The 5,258-nt window shown below is 38.9% G+C and overlaps 1 non-coding gene across 1 annotated transcript; it reads left to right on the top strand.

The window, feature by feature from the left end:
• The first annotated feature begins 2,139 nt into the window (after positions 1-2,139).
• On the top strand, positions 2,140-2,246 carry LOC120070050 (small nucleolar RNA R71). Its single transcript, XR_005479775.1, has one exon. It is a non-coding gene; the product is annotated as a small nucleolar RNA R71 (small nucleolar RNA).
• Positions 2,247-5,258: the final 3,012 nt, after the last annotated feature.

Genomic DNA, 5,258 nt, shown 5'->3' with positions numbered 1-5,258 from the left:
CAAGAAGTATTCCACGTGCAATCGACGATTGGATATATAATGCCTGTGTCCAACCATTTGATTATCTTCTTTTTCACAACCTCCTTCATTGTAGGGTTTAGTCTACGTTGAGGTTCGATAAACCCTTTTTGGTTTTCTTCAAGACGTATCCTGTGCATGCAATATGCGGGGCGGATTCCTTTTATGTCTGCTATCATCCACCCTATTGCTTTTATGTACTTCTTCAGGATGCTAAGCAGCGCATTCTCTTGTTCTTCTTGTAGCGCAGAGCAAATTATTACTGGCAAAGTTTCATTTTGCCCCAAGAAAACATACTTCAGATGGCTTGGCAAGGTTTTTAATTCCACGGTAGATGGTTGTTCCAAGGATGGTTTTTGTGTTTTTCTCTCTTTATTCAGCGTCAATTTTTCTTCTTTGTTGTTTTTTCCATGATCACATTGTAGGTTACTATGGATGTGGTCGCATCCTCTCTTTCATCTTCATCTTCAGACACTTCTTCTTCATTACACTAGGTTCGATGTCAGAATCGGATAGGTCTTCATCTTCCTGATACTTCATGGCTTTAATAATGTCAAACCTGAGCTTCTTTCCATTTACACTCAACGTGATCTCTCCCTTGTACACATCAATTTGAGTGGGACTAGTGAATAAAAATGGTTGTCCTAATATGATGTGTACATCCTTGTCCGCTTCGTAGTCGAGAATGATGAAGTTTGACGGTAAAATAAATTTGTCAATTGAGACCAAGACATCCTTCACCTTCCCCTCTGGATGAACTAGGGACCTATCCACCAGATGGAGAGTCACCGTTGTGGGCGTCAACTGCCTCATGTTTAATTGTTTGAAAATTGATAGGGGCATTAAGTTAATACTGGCCCCAAGATCGCAAAGCACTTGACCTATATATATCCTGCCAATTGAGCAGGGTATCGTGAAACTTCCGGGGTCGCGCATCTTCGGTGGAATTATGGTGTTTGACTTTTGCGTTAATGCCACCATTGCGAACTTCCCTGTGCTCCTTTTCTTTGTCACCATGTCTTTCAAAATCTTAGCATATTTTGGCATTTGTTCAATCGCTTCAGTGAAGGGGATGTTGATGTGTAACTGTTTTAACATGTCCATGAAGCAATGGTACTGCACTTCATCATTTTGCTTCTTCTTAAGTCTCTGAGGGAATGGTGGCAGTTGCGCCTTCACAGTTCGTTATTCCATAGGCTTAGAAGTGGACGCAACTTCTACTTCCATCGTCTCATTTTCTTCTGGTTCTTCCTGTGTCAATGGGGTCTTAGATTCCATCACAACTAGAGAGTCCTTCTTAGCTCCGCCCTCTCTTCCACTATTGTCTTTCCACTTCGTAAGGTCACGACTTGACATTGCTTCTTTCCCGTATTCCCCGGGTTGCGAGGGAGCTCAGTTGAACACGATAACACCCCTTGCGGTCTACTTTTAAGCTCGCCCACAATCTGCCCTATTTGAATTTCGAGATTGTAGATAGAAGTCGCCTGATTCTAGAGTACTGTTTCATTCTTTTCAATATATTGCTTTAATAGGCTCTCTAGAGAGGACGATGGCGATGCATGCGTGCTGCTAGCTTGATTTTGTGATTGACCGTTTGTTCGTGGGAAAAATCTTGGTGGCCCTTCTTTTTGTGCCATGGGTTGATAACTCTTTTGATTATTTTTCCACACGAAATTGGGATGGTTTCTCCACTCGGGGTTGTAAGTGTTAGAGAAAGGATTGTTCTTTACGAAACATATAGATTGCAGGTTCCTCGGACATTCTTCCATCGGATGCAAATCTCCACAATTAGCACAACTTGTACTTGTCTGCTCGATTGCGTTGACCTGCCCTCTTTGCGTTCCCGGGCTATTGATTGCGATACCTTGTATCAGATTCATCATCGCATTCATTTGATTTTGTAGGGATGCGATGGCCCTATTGTTTGCATCGCCTTCTCGAATTTTTAATCGTTGATCTCTTTCCTTTCAATCTTCATGATTCTTCGAAATGCGATCAAGGATATTTTTAGCCTCATCATACGTTTTGTCAAGCAGACCTCCAGCTGCTGCCGCATTGGCAGCTGTCTGCGATGCAGGGTTCAAACCGTGATAAAAGATTTCCATTTCAAGACAGTTAGGTAAGCCATTGTGCAGACAATCTTGCACAAGTCTCTTAAACCTCGTCCAGGCATCGCTGAGCGATTCATCAATTTCTTGTTCAAAATTTGTAATCAACTTCCTCCGTCTTGCGTTCTCGGTAGGGGGAAAGTATTTCTTCATGAATTTCTCTACTACTTGTTCCCAAGACGTTATCTCCCCTGGTTCGAAAGAATAGGCCCATTTCCTTGATTGGTTGCATAGCGAAAATGGGACCAACGTTCATCGAACTTCTTCAGCTAAGATGTTTGGGAACACAAAAGTGTTGCAGATTTCGATGAAACTCTGGAGATGGGCGTGTGGATCCTCACCATGCCTTCCACCAAACTGTCCGGCCGTCTAAATCATCTGCAACATAACCGACTACATCTCAAACATCGATCTGTCCAGAGTTGGCCTCATGATTCTTGGGGAGAAATCATAGAGGTTGGGCGATGCATAGTCCCAGATGGGCCTATTGCGGTCGTTTACCAGGAGAATGGGGTTTGCCATGATGTTGTTTGCGTTTGCTACCCTGTTTTCCAGTTGTTCCATCATAGTGGGATTTCTTTCTTCTTGTTTTCGGCAGTTGTCTCTCTGTCTTCTTCTTAACGTTCTTTCAATTTTTGGGTCGTAGTTGGGTGCAAGAATGTGTCCTTCCTCATACGACACTCGGTTCTTCCTTACCAAAGGAGAGACAGTGCACAGAGGTTGAAAGCTGCAAAGAAAATCAAAAAGTTACTATTAGCGCAATATGCACTACCATAGTCCCCCGGCAATGGTGCAAAAAACTTGATGCGTTGTAAATGAGATGAAATAATGGTATGGAGATGCGATGATGAGTTATGCATTGTACATGCAATTTTTCCTAGTAAAACCCAAGTATAAATCTCACTAGGTTTCCTGGTAAGTCCAGGGTCGAACACAGGGACTGCTGAGTTACTATGCATCAGTAAAATTGATTCCTTTGCGGTGGTAAAAACAAATAAGTTGGTTGGTATTTTGTTTAAGTGTAATTCCTATGTGACGAATTCGAGTAAAAAGTTGATGAAAACGAGAAGTACAATGAGTATGCAGTGAACAGATTGAGAAGGGATTTAGCTAACACTTCCTAAGATTGCGTTCAAGTTATTCGATCATGCTACACACAAAACAATAAATCATTTTCCAATGTAAATACGATAATTTCTATTTCTAGGACGCATGCGATGTATAAGATAATATTGATAGGACTTATTCCTAAGCCTCTATTCTTGCCTATGAGATGATGAATGATGCATACATACACAAGGTGACCACATACTATCATATCCTATCTCTAGGGTGCATGCGATGCGTTAATAGCAAACAAAATTTATTCCTAAGTTTCTATCTCTTACTTATGCGATTCTAATCCGACTCTCCTGAGCCTATATTCTAATCTTACTTTCCCAAGCCTAGATTCTATCTTTAGACCACCCTCTTTAGCATCTCTAAAGGATGAATGACGCATACATAAGACAAGATGGTCGCATAAAGTGAAGATCTCAGGTCATGCTAGCTAAGTACTTCTCAACCCATTCGAAAATTTAGCTACTCATGCGAGATATAGAGAGATTGAGCACAAGTTGAATTAAGATTTCCATTATCTATAGATTAAATGCAGAATACAGAATAACAATAGCAGAAATAAGAAGCCCAGTAGCAATGTCTTACTTCCCGTGACCTTTTACACTGTCTTTTCTTTCCAACTCTGCTTAGATGAATGCCCTTGCTTCCGCAAGTGTTGGCCCTCTCTTCTTTTGTAGAGCTTCCCAACAGTCTTCCGAGCTGTCCAGGAATGTCCTCTCGACATCTTCTTCTCTTTGCTTGCCTCCGCCTTCTAAGTATATAAATAATTACAGACTAACGACTATCTATCTATATGTGATCTAACTTCTCTATATGGCGAACTTCTTTATTGATGGTGGCCTTTGGTATTTATAGAGCTCAAGGTGAAAAAGCTTTTCTTTCTAATGTTTGCAATGATGGGAGGTCATTAAATCTTCTGTCTGATGCGCCGATTAATGGTCACCTAAAAGTTGAATGTACTTGATATAGTGTCATTAACGGCTTGTCAACTAAATTCGAATTCGACCGTCATCAGATTTCCGTCCCATCATGATTTATTATGCTTTCACCTTGATGCGGTGTCTTTATGAGGCCACTTTCTTGAGTGAATTTTCACGAGCGCATACAATCGCATGATTTTGTGGTCGCCATCTTTCCATGCACACGGACGCCTAATTCCTTGGATTGCAATCTCACTTGCGCCAACGCATTTTTCCTGCACGAAATAAGTAAATTAGATGTTTTTATACAATGGGCGCATGCGATCACAATATTCTTAGTTTAATGCTTTTGGACATGATTTTATATATTTTTACCGTCGCATTCTCTCATTGTTTTACATCTTTGCACTGTAATAACATGCATTTCTGCCTGTTATCAGAATCCGATCGTTTAGTCTCTTAAGTGATCATATAGTCTCTCAAATGATCGTATACTAACTTGGTTGCTAAAATCTTATCTCTTGTTCACTTGTCTTTGGAATAATTAAAACAATTTCATTTATCCCAATTTGCCATAAAACTAAATAACTATCCAATAAGGGTGGTTATGGAGAAAAAGAAGTTAATTATCAAATAATTAATAAATTATAAATAAATATGATAACTAACTTATCATATTATATTCATAACCTATAGTTTTAATATTGCATCATATACAATATATAAACCATCATTATTTTTCTCTATTTTATGGCATTTAATATAAATCATATTTATATTAAATTTAATAACTATGAATCTAATTCATAGAAAATATATTTGAATCATATTCAAATATTAGTTCCTCCAATCAAACAATAATATATCAAATACATTATATCAATTACATCATATATAATTTAATTAATTTAATTATATCATATATAATCAAATTCCCTCTTATTAATTTGAACATTAAAAATTCTCCAAAAAACTTATTCTCAACTTCAATCCATTGAGCTAACAAGGGGACCTTATAGACCTGTAGCTTGAAGCTCCAACAATATGTGAATAACTGATTAAACTCTTTAATCACATTATGCACCATCCATTA

This window comes from Benincasa hispida, chromosome 1 (genome assembly GCF_027475165.1).
Source record: "Benincasa hispida cultivar pf3 chromosome 1, pf3_genome.v1.1, whole genome shotgun sequence".
In the NCBI taxonomy this organism is placed as follows: Eukaryota; Viridiplantae; Streptophyta; class Magnoliopsida; order Cucurbitales; family Cucurbitaceae; genus Benincasa; species Benincasa hispida.
This window is presented reverse-complemented; position numbering and strand designations above follow the sequence as displayed.